Source organism: Podarcis bocagei (genome assembly GCF_964188305.1).
Source record: "Podarcis bocagei genome assembly, chromosome: 2".
Lineage (NCBI taxonomy): Eukaryota > Metazoa > Chordata > Lepidosauria > Squamata > Lacertidae > Podarcis > Podarcis bocagei.
Window position 1 is genome coordinate 8833211 of NC_138126.1, and position 17852 is coordinate 8851062.

A 17852-nucleotide genomic window follows, 5' to 3' on the forward strand; every position below is an offset into this window, starting at 1 on the left:
GTGCCCTATGGGGCGAAAAATACGGTACATCCAGTGTCTTCAAAATAAGCTGCAGCAAATTCATTGGGTTAGGCAAGTAGAGTCCTGCAGCCCCTGGAGGTTTAAGAGAGTTATTGCATTCTTATTTCTATGAAAGAGTCTCCTTAAGTAATGCCGGCCTATGAGAAGGGAAGGAAGATGGAGGGAATCATATGGTGGGAACCACAGATGGACGTAGTATGTTCCTCAAGGGCCACAGGTGGAAAAGCAAGAATGTATGAGATAAAAATTAGGCAAATTGAAGGCAACAAAGGTAGTTTACTTGGAAGAGTTCATGTGGCCCCACTCCCAGTGGGTCACCCTTCCTAGAAGGCTGTGGGGACCAGGCAACAAGTCTCATGAACTGGAGGCCTGCAGCCCAAAAGAAGGGGCTGCTTATTTCAGATCAAACTCTGACCATGGAGCTCCTGATCTGCCTCTTCTCCTTGCTGGCTTCATCCTTGGCTGTCAGCAGAATCTGAAGCAAGAAACCCTCTCATCTCCTATAGGCTCTCTTCAGCTTCTCCGTTCCTTCTCTCTTTCAGCTTCAACACCTGAGCATCTAAGCATCCCTCCTCCTTGCCAACCATCCCTCCCTGCCAGTTTCTTCACTTCCTCACGCAGAAGGTGGGTGGAAAACACTCAGCCAGAGCAGTTAGGCTGCTTTTACACATTCCATGACATTACATCCATTTAGCCAAAGGCTGGGCAGTCCAAGAGGCAGGTCGGCAGTAACAATTCAGCTTATTTCATGCATAATACACCTAAAGCAGTTCTCAAATGTTGCCTTTCCTTCAATTTGGATGGAAAGTGAGTGACACAAGATTTGGGAAGGGATTGTGGAGGGATCCACAGTGACAAAGAACCAAGAGTTACCATCAAAATCGCTGCTCAATCTCCCCATCCTTTTTTAAAGCTGTCAGTTGTGCATATCTGGCACATTTCTGATTAATACAAACACATTTCTGAAAATCAGCAGCAAAGCAAAATTGGCCAAAATCCATCAGAAAAGCATGATTACCCTCAAATACAAGTTACAGCTGGAGTCAGAATGGATGGGTGAGAGCCAGGATTAAGGAACATCCAAAACAGCATTAAAGAACAGCAGGAGCTCTGAGCCTCTGCAATTCACAGCCAAACTTGGGCAGGCTCCTTCTGGTCTCATCTCACACACCGGGCTGGTATGAAACTGCAGAAATAAAGAACAGGAGTGTTTCAAAGTTAAGCCAACATCATGGTGTGGGGGCATCAGCATTACAGAGCTAGTGGGAACCCAAAGTCCGTCCAGTCCAGCCTCACAAGGAAACCCACCATCCCTCATCATGTCAGATCAGACCTAAGGAGCACCACCAAAATGGGCCTGCAGAGCAAATGCCTGTAGAGGGCAGCTCAAGCAAGTGAGCCAAGCTGCACTCTTTGGGGGAATACCGGAAAGACACAAAGTGCTCTTACCGGAAGGAGAAATCCTTTTCCAGAACCCAAAATATAACTATCTGTCATTCAGACTGTGGGTAGAAACCATTTCTCAGATGGAGGGGATCCTCTGTGGAGCTCCGATGGACAGACAGAATGTGTCACAAGAGCTTTTTTTCAGCTCAATGGACACTCCAGATTATATCACACTTGGAAACCCCAAGGTGGGTAAGAAGTGAATCTTTTCCCCGTTTGAGGATGTTCCTCATGGAGTCTTCTGCCAGAGCCCCCCTTTGCCCCCACCTGCACCCCCACTTACCCCTGTCGGAGCTGTCGGACCCCTGGTCGCTTGCTGCAAAAGGGAGGAAACACAGGAGTCAGGATCCCAGGGAGGGAGATCCCACCCCCCCAGCCCTTCTCCTCCCTCTTTCCAACCCCATCCCAAATCAGTCTCAATCTGGGGATGTTCAGGGACAGGCAGCCCAGAGACAAGGGGGCTCAAGGACAGCCCTGGAGGGAGAAGCTGGGGGGCAAAGAGAGATGGGCACAGACTGGCATGGAGGCAGCAGGGGACTAGAGAGGGGGTGGGTGTGATCTGGGCAGGAAGGGGGCAGAAAGCCGGGGGGGCAGTGGTGCCAAATCCAGAGGGGAGGGTTCCTGACACCCACAGACTTGAGCCACCCAACCAATTCTTTAGCTTCAGGTTCCAGTAAATTAAACCCCCAGAGACCCCTCTCTCCCCACACCCTCGGCTCTTCCTCCTGCTCCTTCCTGGAGCCCCTCCCTCAGCCGACAGTCTCTCTGCAGCCTTTTCCTGGCCCTGAGGGACCCCTTGCTCTCCACAGACAGGCTGAGCAGACAGGCTGAAGCTTCCCATCAGGGTCTTGGGCTTCAGGACTAGGCCACCACCAGGTTTGGTTTGGTCTGTTTGTAACTCCATGGTGAGAAAAATATGACAGACAGAGGGGAGGAGTCACTCACTTGAGGCTGCTTTGTAGGCTAATTTCTTGCTCTGTTTCCCTGTAGAGACAAAAGCAGAAGGTCAGAGCTGGAAGGGACCTCCAGAGGCCACACAATCCTATTTTGACAATCTGGCTCTCAGATGCTGAAACCTTCCCAGCAGAGGCTCCTCTTGTCTCTTTCAAACACCTCCAAGGAAGGGGAGCCCAGAAGGGGAGCATTTCAAGGAACTCATGTTACAAAGAAGTAGAAAAAAGTGAGGAAATTAAATTTAAAAAATCAACATGGGAACCAGGCAGTGGACAAATTCCAAGAGGCTGGAAGGAAACATTATCCAATCCCTTCACTCATTCCAATTCGTATTATTATTTCACTCCCAGCAGACCCCTAATCCTCAAATTTGCCCAGAGGGAAGGGGAGGGGCAAGGGGGGGAGAGATAATGAACTTTAACAGTGCAATTCTAGGCATGTCTACTCAGAGGAAAGTCCTATTCAGTTCAATACAGCATCCTCCCAGATCAATATTTATTTATTCATTTATTGATTAAATTTGTATAACACCCTTCATCTGAAGATGGGAAGACGGTTCACAACATAAAAATGCAAATTGAGTGCACAAAATATATAATAAAATAAAAACATCAGGTGGAAAGTGAATTTCCTGAGCACAGAGTGAGCGCAAAGTAATGACCAACATTACTTTTGGTTCAAAGGGTGCTTTATGGGGAGGGTTTTCTGTAGGGATACCAGCGGCAGATACCAGGAAGGCTCCTCCAGCACATTCCCAGTTAGTTGGAGGCCAGGAGAGAAGGACACAGGAGAGGCAGCAAACGCATCCAGGGTTTACTTACTGCAGATGAAGAAGATGATCCCAGAGATCACAGCGACAAGCAGGACCACGACACCCAGAATGGCTCCCAGAATGAGCCACAAGTTGACTGAAAGGGGACAAGAGACATTTTTATTCAGACTGGCGGCAGCAGCTCCCCAAGGCCTCAAGCAGGAGATTTGAGTGGAGGTGCTGAGCTATGAGCCCAGGAGGATTTTACGTGTGCAAAGCAGGCCCTCTTTCTCCCTCCTGACAGGCCAAGGTCTTCTCTGTAGTGGCCCCAATACAAGGGAGTTTATTCTTTCTACCAGAGTCCAGCATTAGAGGTCTTAAAAACTCCCAATATATCTAAGGAAGACAGTTGACAGGCACATCTGTTTCATCACAGACTCCAGACTTAAAAGCAGATCTCCTCCTGCTCAGGCGTTTCAGCCTTCTCTGTCCTGACCATGAGAGGAAGGGATTCCCTCCCCTCTGAGACCCCCCAGTCGGCAAATGTGTCCTCTTTTTTGCTCTTCAAAACATGGCAACCCTAAAACCAGAGCTTGTGAAATGCCGGGAGGATAACCAACCAACCCCCCAAAGAACCCTCATCTCCTTCCAAGGTGCCCACAAGCACCTATAGAGATGAAATTGGAAAGGAGGGGTCTCTTTCCACAGATGGATGCCATAATAAAGTTTTATTCTACATACTGTGCTGACACATTTGATTTTGAAGAAATAACACATCTGTCCACATGCTGTGACATCACAACTGCTTGGGCTTAAAGGCAAAAAGGTGACGGCCAGTTTTTACCTACAACATCCAATTTGAGTTTAAGGCCTATGAGAAAAGGCTGCATCTCTGTTGAAATCTACAGATTCCGATTCAGTCGCTTGCCTCCAGAGACACAGACTGGATCCATGTGGGGTTCCCCATCTGAACTGAGCTGCTGCTGAAGGGAGGAGTTGGGTGGAAACCCCCCTCCCAGAGCCCACCCCTTCCCCTCCTGTCTGTCTGTCTGTCTGTCTCTCACCAGGCTCCTTCTCCCAGGCCACGTCCAGAGGCTTCTCCAGGCTGTCGTGCTCCACGCGGCACCGGAAGCGCTCCCTCTCCTCGGGGTCGATCTGGACACTGAGCAAGAGATAGTAGGTCCCGTCCGAGTTGGGGGCGACCAATCCTCGGAGGGTGCCCTCCTGCCAGACCTCCCCGTCCTTCACCCAGTTGGCCTCAATCTCCTTGGGGTAGAAGCCGTGGACTTGGCAAACAAGGGTCTCCAGGCCGTCATAGTCTGCCTTCCTGGTCACCTTCACCACCGGAGCCTCTGCAAAAAGGGCAATCATTAATTGGGGTTAACAGAGAGACATCCATAGCAGGAGGTAGATCAGGCTGATCCTGATTTCTCTCTTGAGGGGGAAGAAATGCTGGACTCGCTGCTCTCTGTTCTCTGGGACTTTTCAGCCCAATAGTTAGTGAGCAAAGCCAAGAGCCCTGGGAAAGACAGATCTCCTTTCTAGTTCTCCCGCCTGCCCTGAAAGGGTCCCTTGAGGTTGGAAAGGGCCCATCTCCCTTCTCCACGGCAGCCTCCCCTGGAGTGGAAAGGGCAGACCAGGAGGCCCAGTAAGCCAGCAACTTACGCACATTTAACTTGAGCACATACAGCTTTAACCACTTGCCAAAAATATTCTAAAAACCAAAAAGAGGAGGTGGGTGTTTGGGAAAGAAGGACCTTGGCAACACAATCGCCCTTGAATCCAATGTGTTTTGACTATACACCATTTTGGCTTTAGGCACAATCCTCAGAATGTAACCCTTGTTCCAAAACTGGCTCCCTGGATAGCTGTTGTCTGAAGGGGCTGTTCCAGGATCCCACCCGCTTTGCAGTGCCTGGACTGGAAACTCGGTCTAGGAGGGGATGTGACTCTGCTGGGGGGAGAAGGAAGGAAGGAAGGAAGGTCAAGCCACAGAAACCCAAAACAAGACCTCCCCTCCCCATCAACCCCCCCACATGTCCTCAGCAGAACCTCTGTCCCAAAGAGGATGATTCCCAGCCTCCTTTGCACGTTGTCACCCTTGAAAACACTTCATTGTGGATTTTGGGGTGAAATCCTCAACCTCAAGAAATATGCTCAGTGTCTCTGGGGTGAATTATCACCAGGCCTTATAGATGAATTTGCTCAGATCTCTCTAGGCATGGCTAATACGTATGTGTCAGGCCTCAAAAAGGGAGGGTGCTAGAATTATTTCATTTTTAATTAATTTTCATTTTAACAAAACTTAGTAAGAGAGAGACAGGACCCCTCATGCTTCTCTTGGCTGGTCTGACTTTCTCTCCCCATCTGCAGCAGATCCACCGTGGCAAGAGGCAACTTCAGGGATACCAACTAAACTCCTCGGTCTGGAACATAAGATAGATACACTCGGAATTTCTAAATGTTTTGTAGGATGCCATCCTCTGTCCCCTTACAAGGGAGTAAGCAGGGATGCCTTCTGAAGGTGCTATGGACTTGGACAACTGTTCTGCTCAAGTGTCCACTGTTTCCTTTTCAAGGGAGGAGATGGGGACCTGGGGTTGGTCATGTGACCTCCCAGGAGCCCCACCTGGTCTAGGTGCCCTCAGCCTCCGCTGGACCTTAACTCCCCAGTCCTGGGGGAGACAGAGGGAGGTCCTTGGTCAGGCACTGCTCCCTACATAGCATGACGGATTTCGCTCTCAATATAGGGCCATAGTTGTCAACTTTTCCCTTTTCTTGCGAGGAATCCTGTTCGGAATAAGGGAATTTCCCTTAAAAGAAGGGAAACGTTGACAGCTATGTATAGGGCAGGATTCCCATGGGCTGGATTCCCACCCCCATTGTGCAATGGTCCATCCCAGTCAAAACACTGGATCGTGATTGGCCCGTGCCAGATTCCTGAAGGCAGAAGAGTGGACTGTACCATTTCAAGGAACGGGGTTGGGGAAGATGACACTTCTGAATGTTCCCCATGGAAAAAACTAATATTCCTCACAAATAAAATATATAATAAGGTAGAAGTGGGAACTCCCATACTCTCTCACCATGTGCAGGTTTTCTGCTAACCTACAGTTTTAGTGAGGGGGCTGCATCCTGCCCTCTAAGACATATTTTATGGGCTCCCCACAAATTTTCTATTTTTTTAAAAAAATGTTAATTTATCTAGTTTTAAAGACTTTAAAGGCGAGAGGTTTTCTGTATCTCCCCTCAAATCTGTCCATTTCAGTTTTCTTTTTTAATTTAATTTAAATTGCATTTTGCTTTACCGGCCCCTTCCCTGCTGTTTCTTTGTGCCCCCTCCCCCATTTGTCTTTTGCCATCCCTTATTCTAGCCAAAGGGGCACGGGGGGCTGTTTTTAAGCATCTACCCCCACAATCATAGTCTAAAATGACCCCCTTTCTCCTCCCAAACCTCTGCCACCACCACCAAGAAAAGTGTTTGCTGTTTGGTCCAAAAGGAAGACTGTTAAGGGGGGGGTAGCTTGAAGGAAAACTGCCCCACTAAGCCCCCCTCCCCTCCCCACTGTCCCCCCTCACCTGTCCTCAGCAGAGTCTCCTTCCCACAGTCCAGGTGTCTCTGCAGCCACTCAATGCAAATCTCCTCCAGGTAGGCTTTATAGTACTGGTTCAGGGCCATGTTAGGATCCCACTTCCTCTTGGTCACTTGGGCCTCTGTATTGGCTGCCGTCCAGGTGAGGGTCTCCTTGTCAAAGGCGATGAAGTCTCTCCCGTTGTAGCCAAACTGCCAATATCCTTCTTTGCGCCCGTCTGACCTCAGCTCACAACCAAGCATCTCCTGCAGGGAGGGAAAACCTGGGGGTGGGAGAGGAAGGAGACACCCGAGATGTCAAGAGTTGTGTGCGCACAAGAGAGAGATTATTATTCCTTTATTCAAGTTCTATACCGGCCTTCATCCAAAGACCACAGGATGGTTTACAAGAGAACACCACCAAAATATATACCATAGAGGCAGACAAATTAATAATAATAATAATAGCACACAGCCCCTCCCATTTTAAAAGAATATAGATTGTTGAATTAGCCAAAGGCCTGGGAGAAGAGGGATGTTTTCGCTTGGCGCCTAGAGACATGTGATGCCAGGCAAGAGACAGAACCAGACCAGGAACGCAAAGAGAAGTTCAGAGCAGGATATATATATATATATTTAAACACTCTCAGTTTCAGGGGAAACAACCTCAGGTTCAGGGAAGAGTCAGAGGCAGCATGTGAACCATGAGGGGGAAATGGTAAGAAATGGATGTTATATCTCTTTTCCCCCCCACTCAGTTTTTAACCATAATCCAACACAAAACTGAGTAGTTTACAGTGCAATTATATGTGTGCTAACCAGAAGTGAGCAGCACTGAGTTCAGTGAGACTTACTCCAGGTATATCCGTGTATAGAATTGCAGTCCTGATTTCACTGAAATATATGAGTCTTCTTTTACTTACTCCTGTGTTGGATTATGATCTTGGAGTTTGTTTGGGGTCGGGGTTTTTTTTGCAGTTTCTTTTTCTTTCTCTCCCCCCCCCCCATTAAAAATAGTTTATTTGTCACAGCATATATTTCAAACGTTCTCATAACCTTAAAAATCATAAAACAACACATCATGTACTCTAATCTCATTAAAGGGAAGGAGTACATAATGTCTGCAACAATCTGAAAGGTTAAAATGTATACTTCATGAATCCCAAACTGTGTTACCCACCCCAAACACTACCTCACTACCCGTGTGTCCAATAAAATCGCCCCATACTGCATAGAAGTTATCGTTTTCCTTTTGGCCTGTTGCTACCCACGGTTTCCATGTTAGTTTTTCCAATAAAGCTGTCCACCAGACTGCTTCATGCCTCTTATCCTGTCACAAATTCTACTCATATTGATCCAGAACATATTCCGACGTATAGTTAGCAGAGTAAAAACTTGTTTAGGGAAGTTTTTCATGTTTGATGTTTTATCTTGTTTTTAATATTCTGTTGGGAGCCGCCCAGAGTGGCTGGAGAAATCCAGCCAGATGAGTTTAAATAATAAAATATATTATTATTATTATTATTATTATTATTATTATTATTATTATTATTATTATTATTATTACTACTACTACTACTACTACTATTATTATTATTACGCTGAATAATTTCACTTCGACTGCCAAGGCCAGACACTTTGGACAACTGTAAGTCTCAGTATAGGCTGAATGTAACCCCCTCGCTCTGAATGATCCTGCAGCTAACGTCTTCAGTTCAACTAATTCACTTACAGTGGTGCCTCGCAAGACGAAATTAATTCGTTCCGCAAGTTTTTTCTTCTTGCGAGTTTTTCGTCTTGCGAAGCACGGTTTCCCATAGGAATGCATTGAAAATCAATTAATGCGTTCCTATGGAGACCGCCTTCAGACCAGGTCCAGGGACAGTCTGTCCCCAGACCTCTTCTGAAGGCTGGCGGGGGAAGAAGGACTTTTCTCCCCACCGCGAGCCTTCAGAACAGCCTTCTGAAGGCTGGCGGTGGGAAGAAAAGCCCTTGTCCCGCCGCCAGCCTTCAGAAGAGTTCCCGGAGGGCTGCCTAGGCTGCGGATAGCAGCCTGCTGCCCGGTGCGAGGCAGACATCTGCAGCTTGGGGTGCCCTGCAGGACTTCCCCGCAGGGCTCTCCAAGCTGCGGATAGCAGCCTGCTGCCCCGCACGAGGGGCGCTCTTCAGCAGAGCGCCCCTCGCGCGGGGCAGACATTCACAGCTTGGGGAGCCCTGCAGGACTTCCCCGCAGGGCTCTCCAAGCTGCGGATAGGCTGCTATCTGCAGCTTGGAGAGCCCTGCGGGGAAGTCCTGCAGGGCTCCCCAAGCTGTGAATGTCTGCCCAGCGCGAGGGGAGCTCTGTGCGGGGCAGCAGGCTGCTATCCTCCGCTTGGAGAGCCCTGCGGGGAACTCCTGCAAGGCTCCCCAAGCTGCGAATGTCTGCCCCACGCGAGGGGCGCTCTGCTAAAGAGCGCCCCTCGTGCGGGGCAGCAGGCTGCTATCTGGAGCTTGGAGAGCCCTGCGGGGAAGTCCTGCAGGGCTCCCCAAGCTGTGAATGTCTGCCCCGCGCGAGGGGCGCTCTGCTAAAGAGCGCCCCTCGTGCGGGGCAGCAGGCTGCTATCCGCAGCTTGGAGAGCCCTGCGGGGAAGTCCTGCAGGGCTCCCCAAGCTGCGAATGTCTGCCCCGCGCGAGGGGCACTCTGCTTAAGAGCGCCCCTTGCGCGGGGCAGCATGCTGCTATCCGCAGCCTAGGCAGCCCTCCGGGAACTCTTCTGAAGGCTGGCGGGGGAGAAGGGCTTTTCTTCCCACCGCCAGCCTTCAGAACAGCCTTCTGAATGTTGGCGGTGGGGAGGAAAACCTTCCTCCCACCGCAAATCTTCAAAACAGGTCCGGGAACAGAGGAGAAGCGCTGTGCGCCTTCCCCTCTGTTCCCGGACCTGTCCTGAAGGCTTGCGGTGGGAGGAGGGCTTTCCTCCCCACCGCCAACATTCAGAAGGCTGTTCTGAATGTTGGCGGTGGGGAGGAAAAACCCTCCTCCCACCGCAAGCCCCGGGAACAGAGGAGAAGCGCTGCGCGCCTTCTCCTCTGTTCCCGGACCTCCCACCACAAGCCTTCAGGACAGGTCTGGGAACAGAGGAGAAGGTGCGCTGGGCTTCCCCGCTGTCCCAGGAGATTTCCCTATGGGCTTTCGTCTTGCGAAGCAAGCCCATAGGGAAATTCGTCTTGCGAAGCCTCTAAAAATCGGAAAACCCTTTCGTCTTGCGGGTTTTTCGTTTAGCGAGGCATTCGTCTTGCGGGGTACCACTGTATTTAGCTTATGTAGGTAGCAATAGGATGCTTTCTCACCGCTGCTGTATCACCATCTTTCCCACCTCGCCCCCCACTATGTTAAATCTTTGTTGCAGTTTCTAAATGCCAAATATACATTGCTTTTCACTTTGAACCACCACACAACAGTTCCAGAATTGTTTTTGTTTTCCAGAATATGACACAAAATTTAGCACCCTGAGAACGTTAGGGGTTTTGTTTTTTCCCCTCAGGGGAAGCAAAGTTTTATCTTGCTTGAACACATGTTGGCAATTCCTGGTAAACTCAGTACAGTTGTACCTCAGCTCCCGAATGCCTTGGGAGTAGAATGTTCCAGATCCCAAATGATCAAAACCCAGAAGTGAGTGTTCTGGTTTTCGAACGTTATTTTGGAAGCTGAATGTCCGATGAGGCTTCTGCAGCTTCCAATTGGCTTTGGTTTCCGAACGTTTTGGAAGTCAAACGGACTTCTGGAACGGATTCCAAGGTACAACTGTAATCAGAAAGCAGCTGGGCCTCATTGACCAGCACTCTGGACAGCGCCTTCTCAGCTCCCCCCAAAAACAAGATCCCTGCCCCAGCATGGGTTCTCAAGGAAAGAGCAATTCTCCTTTTCTCTTCGCCAGGGGTTTGCACAGTGACTGGCCCAATCGGTCAATTTCACAAATCAGGATGATGACCATTATCATATAACCGACCTGCAGCTCATTCCCAAGTGCCTTTTTGCAGAGTAAAAATATATCTTTTTAAGAAAGTGCAGGTACAGATTGGAAGGGGAGAGGGAAGGACTTCTGCCCAGGTTGGAGAACACCCTGCCCATCACCTCGCCCCTTTCGTATCAGCAGGCATCTCCCTTTGCCTCCTGAGCACCAGAGAGATGAATATTGGGGGTCTCTGCCTCTCCTGCCTTCCACTCACCTCCGCTCTGGTTGAAGCGAGTCTGCAGGGTTACTAGGTTCCGCCGCAGCACTTTCTCAGCGCCCTGAAAGAGTTGCGTGCTCATCTCCCAGTAGTGAGGATCCTCCTTTTCCGCCTTCCTTATCCAGGGGACGCGAGGCAGCATCTCCTTGGTGTCACTGTCGTACTGAACAAATTGCTGGTCATCCACGTACCCCACAGCAATGAACTGGGGCAGCCCCTGGCCAGGCTCAGACACGGATGTGTAGAAGTAGCGCAGGGAGTGAGAAGTGGAGCCTGGAAAGGAAGAGAAAAGGGGGCAGAGAGTTAGGGGTCCTGCAGCTGAGGGCCCTCTGACAATCCAGCAGCCCCCAAACGGAAGATCTGAGGTGTATATGGCAGTGGGTTTGTAGCAATGCCCCTTCCCAGCACCTCTGCCCTGTAGAAACAAAACAAAACATTTCATAGCTTCCCCACTGCCATTCCCCTATTTGAGGTATATTGCATGTTTATGGGAAAATCGCAAATAAAGTGCGAGAGAATTGGGGGTTAGAGCGTAAAAAAACAAAATATGGGGACAATCAGGAGCCATGGGAACAGAAAGTTCGAGTGTTGTGGCATAAGGAGGGGAAGGGGATAAATTTTTGCAGCTCCCAGAGGCTGCCTCAAAGGGAAGAAAAAAGAGGGGGCAGGCAAAGGTGCTCTGTAGATACACCTGGAAACAACAACACACACACACACACACCTGGCCAGACCCCACAATCTATCTCTGTTTCCCTTTGAGGGGCAACCGACTAGAAGGCTCCGCACTGTCAAGTTTCTGCCCCAAAGGGATTGGGAAGAAAGGGGGAAAGGGCAGAAGTTGAATCTGCACCAAGCCTCATGTTTTTAATTCCAGGACACAACATACCCATCAATCAGTGTTTGAAATCCGCCAGGCATGTTTTGTAACCGGCACGGGTCCAACTGCGACCACACATGGAGATCTGTGGATGCTAAGCTGGCGACTGACATCTCCATCTGGCTGGCCCCTCCAGACTTCTTAAGCGGCTCAGCAGAAGAGCTCATTCACTGTATTTAGATCCCACCTTTTCCACCCCCCTCCTCAGTTAATCCCTACCACAACCCTGTGAGGTAGGTGAAGAGGCTGTGACTGCCTCCACGGTCACCCAATGAGCTTCATGGCGGAGTGGGGATTTGAACCCCGATCTCCCAGGTCTTCGTCCCGACACTCTAACCACAATGGCTTCCTAGTGTCCTTCTGCTATGGGGCAGCTCTATAAATGAAGCAGGTGAGGCTGAGGCAGCAAGAACAACAACAACAATAGTAAATTGACATGCTGCCCATCTGACGGGGTTGCTCCAGACACTTTTGGTGGCTTGTAAAACCACAGTAAAACATCAAACATTAAAAACTTCTCTAGACAGGACTGCCTTCTGATGTCTTCTAAAAGTCAGATAGTTGTTTATTTCCTTGACACCCTGCAGCAATGCCCCAATCATTCCTCATCGTGGACAGAACTGGGGAGGACAGGAAGGTGTGCTCCCAAACGCCTATAATTCATTCCCTTCCCTTGGGGAGTTCACGGCAGAGATGGGCTTTGAACCAGAGTGTTATGGGTTCGAGCCCCACGGTGGGCAAACTATTCCTGCACTGCCGGGGGTTGGACTAGATGACCCTCGTGGTCCCTTCCCACTCTACAATTCTGTGGAATAAATACAGTGGTACCTCGGTTTAAGAACAGTCCTGTTTAAGAACGATTTGGTTTACAAACTCTGCAAAACCAGAAATAGTGTCTTGGTTGGAGAACTTTACCTCGGTCTACGAACGGAAGCTGAATGGTCTAAAGGGCACCGGCGGCGGGAGGCCTCATTAGGGAAAGCGTGCCTCGGTTTAAGAACAGTTTTGGTTTAAGAACAGACTTCTGCAACGGATTAAGTTCGAAAGCCGAGGTACCACTGTACCGTTAATTATCAATTACTCTCCAGCGCAGCTCCCTTTCTCATAGGCTATACCAACACTAGCCATTAGATGGCGCAAGGAGCCAACACAGATCATCCCCATCAAGGAAGATGGATTAACTTTTGCCTTGTTCACAACCATCCTGCTCTCCTCCTCCCTCTCCACACCTTGCCGTGAATGCACACTGAGCATGGAAGGGACATGTGCCCCCTTTGTGCCTTAGGGAAGAGAACAAGGCTCCGTGGTGGAGAGCTGCAGCAAATTCTCAAGTGGCACTGCCCTACAGAATACACGATCAGCCCCACGGCCACTCCACACCCCCAAGAAAAAACTGACACCCCTCAATTCTCACCTGGGATGAAGGACAGGATATAAGACTCAGACTATCTCAGTATTTTATACCAACAATGGCCTCTCATTTGGGGGCACCAAGTTAGGACCTCCCTTCTGACACCCATTATGGTCTCTGCCTAGACCCCACCCCACGAGATCATCAGAGCCCCACAGCAATGTCTGGCAAAGGCCTGGCGAGAGATTCGGGGGCAAGGGGGCCTTAGCAAAGGCTTCTCGCATCCCCACCCCTGTGGGATGAGTTGCAGACAATAGGACTGGGTGACATCTGGTTTTCAACATTGCGACACATCATCCGCTAAACGTCACGATATACCGATATATTGTGATGTCTTAAATAAGGATGGAGCTAAGGAGAGGCAACTGCTGCCTTCATGGTTTCCCCTGCATTGCGATTTTTGCACAGCACCCACCCACTCCATGATTCGTGACAGGTCTAGAATTATGAAACCGGTATCACGATATAGGCTTTAAAAACCCGTTTTGGACGATGTATCGATATATCGCCCTGCCCCAGTAGACAACTTCAACCCCACAGGATAAAATCACATAAAATCACGAAATACACAATCAAAATACAGTGGTATCTCGGGTTAAGAACTTATTTCGTTCTGGAGGTCCATTCTCAACCTGAAACCGTTCTTAACCTGAAGCACCACTTTAGCTAATGGGGCCTCCTGCTGCTGCCGCACCGCCGGACCACAATTTCTGTTCTCATCCTGAAGCAAAGTTCTTAACTCGAGGTACTATTTCTGGGTTAGCGGAGTCTGTAACCTGAAGGGTCTGTAACCCGAGGTACTACTGTATGACTCTTCTCAAAACATCTAAGGAGTTGAAATACAGAGGCTGGATTGTTTGAGTGGGTGGAGTCGGAAACCCACAAGACAAACATTTCCTTTCTGTTATTTCCCTCCAGCTCAGTTTCCTTTCACGAAAGATGAAGTGAGACCCAATTCTGATGCCTGAACCTCCTGGAGAACTTTTTCCCAGTTCAAATCACAAGAGCTCAGAAGAAAGCTGCCTCTGGGAGTTGCGTGTGGGTCCCCAAAAGCCACAAAGCCAGTCCCCCGTCCCTAAGGCCAGTTGCTCCCCTCCCCATCTCTCCCATGCAACTGACAGTAAGGGGGCTGCTCCCCATGGCAGATATTGAGTGACTTTGACAGAGAATTAACCCATTTTATGCCTTTAGGTTTTTTAAAGCTTTCTGGGTCACTTACAGACTTTGATGTGTAACAAGCAGCAAATAAGCTGAATAATAATAATAATAATAATAATAATAGTAAAATATTTATACCAGTTTTCCATTAAACAATTGCCAAAACTATTTGCAATAAAAGCAAAAGACATTTTTTAGGGGGTGGAGTCACAACCACTTGAAAATCAGGATCAAACACAAGTACAGTGGTCAAGGCAACCTTGAGTTACAGACGCTTCAGGTTACAGACTCCGCTAACAAAGAAATAGTAGCTTGGGTTAAGAACTTTACCTCAGGATGAGAACAGAAATCGCATGGCAGCAGCAGGAGGCCCCATTAGCTAAAGTGGTACCTCAGGTTAAGAACAGTTTTAGGTTAAGAATGGACCTCCAGAACGAATTAAGTTCTTAACCCGAGGTACCACTGTAGGTAATATTCTTCTGCAAAGCTGTGAAGGGCAGGTGAATCGTACCTAACCTCAAAACCTCTCTCTCTTCCCACTCCAGGGATGCCTGGAGGATGCGGACTATTTGGACCTCTTCCAATCAGGATTCAGGCCCCATCATGGGACTAATAATAATAATAATAATAATAATAATAATAATTTATTATTTATACCCTGCCCATCTGGCTGGGCTTCCCCAGCCACTCTGGGCGGCTTCCAACAAAATATTAAAATACAGTAATCCATCCAACATTAAAAGCTTCCCTGAACAGGGCTGCCTAAAAGTCTGGTAGTTGTTCTTCTCTTTGACATCTGCTGGAAGGGCGTTCCACAGGGCGGGTGCCACCACCGAGAAGGCCCTGTGCCTTGTTCCCTGTAACTTGGCTTCTCGCAGTGAGGGAACCCCAGAAGGCCCTCAGAGCTGAACGTCCGTGTCCAGGTAGAACGGTGGGGGTTCAGAGCTGCTTGGGAGTGGATCCCAGCCAACTAAATGGCTGGGGCAGGTTCCAAAGGGGGGGATGGACTGTGACAACCAATCTCAGTGATCATGGGTAGGAGGAGACCAGATCACGTCATTACCGAGGAGGCAGGTTTAGTCGTTGTTAATAATAATAATAATACTTTATTATTTATACCCCACCATCTGGCTGGGCTTCCCCAGCCACTCTGGGCGGCTTCCAACAAAATATTAAAAAACAGTAATCCATCAAACATTAAAAGCTTAAGGACTATCTGGTCTTGACCGGATGGATACTGGAATCAGCAAGGGATACCTACATGCCCTGAAGGTGCTGCTGTCTACATATCTACATGCTGAACGTGCAGCAGCTAGACTGGTGACTGGGAGCGGCAGCCGGGACCACATAACACTGGCCTTGAAAGACCTACACTGGCTCCCAGTACGTTTCCGAGCAGAATTCAAAGTGTTGGTGCTGACCTTGAAAGCCCTAAACGGCCTTGGTCCAGCATACCTGAAGTAGCATCTCCACCTCCATCGTTCAGCCCGGACACTGAGGTCCAGTTCCGAGGGCCTTCTGGCGGTTCCCTCACTGTAAGGTTACATGGAACCAGGCCTTTTCGGTGGTGGCACCCTCCCTGCAAAGCTGACAACTTTTCCCTTTTCTTGCAAGGAATCCTATTCAGAATAAGGGAATTTCCTTTAAAAAAAGGGGAAACGTTGACAGCTATGCCCTCCCTGTGGAACACCCTCCCATCAGATGTCAAGGAGATGAGTAACTATATAACGTTTAGAAGACATTTGAAGGCAGCCCTGTAATGTGTAGGGTTTTACCAGGGTTGCCATATGTCCAGAATTTCCCAAATATAGCCGGTATTCAGCATCCAGGCGGAAAATGCTGAAATATCCTGGACGTATGACAGCCTGTCAGAAGTGTAGATTTTGGTTAATTTAATTTAAAAAAGCTCAACAACTTTGGTCAATGCTCCCCCGCCCCCCCAAAAAACTCAACAGATGTTCATTTTTTGAAATATGGCAACCCTAGTTTACTATGGCTTTATCATTTGCTGGAAGCTGCCCACAGTGGCTGGTGCAACTCTGGCTGAGTGGCATAATAATAATAATAATAATAATAATAATAATAATAATTCCCTTTTCTGTGGTGACTCCCCACTTGTGGAATGCTCTCCTGGGGGAGACACCAGGGGGGAAAGGTACTCTTCAACTAGGCCTTAGACCGATTAAACTATGGCCATGTGTGTGTGTGTAATAGTTTTGTTTGCTATTTTGTTTTCTCTTGTTATGTTTATATATTTTAAAGGCAGCCCTGTTTAGGGAAGCTTTTAATGTTTGATGTATCACAGTATTTTAATATTCTTTTGGAAGCCGCCCAGAGTGGCTGGGGAGACCCAGCCAGATGGGCGGGGTATAAATAATAAATTATTATTATTGTTATCATTATTGTTGTTGTTGTTGTTGTTGTTGTTGTTATTACCATTATTATTATCATTATTATTATTATTATTAAACTGCCCCGTTATTATTATTATTATTATTATTATTATTATTATTATTATTATTATTATTATTATTATTATTATTATTATTATTAAACTGCCCTGTGATGATTATTATTATTATTATTATTATTATTATTATTATCATTATTATTATTATTATTATTATTAAACTGCCCCGTAATCATCGGGTAGAGGGCAGTATAGAAATTCAGTAAACAATTCAGTAAATAATAACAATACTGTATAAGCAAAAGCTTTTCTAAACTTTCAAAATCTACTTTTGGGGGCCAGGCAGCGCAAGCGGAATTTGAGGGGGGGAAGCGGCCCAAACGGGTGCCGAACGCGCCAGAGGAAAGAAACGATCGACCAGCAGAGTATTTGGCAGGGGATCCCTCCGCCACGGGGGTTGGACTGGATGACCCTCAGGGTCCCTTCCATCCCTTCTTCCGTGCGATGATTCTCACGGATCCACCGGATTCCGGGGAGCAGCAGCACGTGCGAGGGGCGAGTCGCAGGGCGGGCTTCTTTCTGCGAGGCGAGCAAGGCTGCGGTCTCTGCCCCAGGCGGCATACAAAGCGCACAACATCCCCAAGGGGCGGGGAAGGATGTTTACGAAGGGATCCGGACTCCGGATCCAGTCCGGACTGGGAACTCCCACCCCGCCTCGCCACCCCTGGCAAAGGTCCTCCGCCCCCCAGTTTGACCCCCGAGGTACTGACCTGCGCAGTCCAGGAGCAGCAGCAGCAGGTGGGCAGCCGCCCCCAGGATCAGGGGGGGCCAGCGGAGGAGGAGGAGGACCCCCATCTCCCCCCAAAACGAAGCTCCCTTTTCCCCCTCTTCTTACTCCAGCGACGTCCTTCTCCCTCCGACTCCGAGACCCGCTCTCTGCCCCGCCCGCGGAACCAGCAGCAGAGCGAGCCGGGATTGGGCGAGGGGGAAATATTCCACCAATCGGAAATCGGAGCGCAGATGGCGGCATCAGTTGCCGGGCAGA

At 48.9% G+C, this 17852-nt stretch overlaps 1 long non-coding RNA gene and 1 pseudogene across 2 annotated transcripts in view; one reads left to right on the plus strand and one right to left on the minus strand.

Annotated features, from left to right (window-relative positions):
• The window catches only part of LOC308581252, a 93384-nt gene extending 92355 nt beyond the window's left edge, over positions 1 to 1029 (plus strand). Inside the window, exon 3 of the long non-coding RNA XR_014004887.1 lies at positions 751 to 1029. This is a non-coding gene — a long non-coding RNA (uncharacterized lncRNA). The remainder of the gene's footprint in view (positions 1 to 750) is intronic.
• Positions 278 to 17852, minus strand: LOC308580898 (major histocompatibility complex class I-related gene protein-like; annotated as a pseudogene). The gene is made up of 8 exons (XR_014013466.1): positions 17578 to 17852; positions 10949 to 11224; positions 6752 to 7027; positions 4237 to 4524; positions 3243 to 3329; positions 2413 to 2451; positions 1751 to 1783; positions 278 to 1207 (listed from the first exon to the last, which is right to left on the minus strand). The product of XR_014013466.1 is annotated as a major histocompatibility complex class I-related gene protein-like (transcript).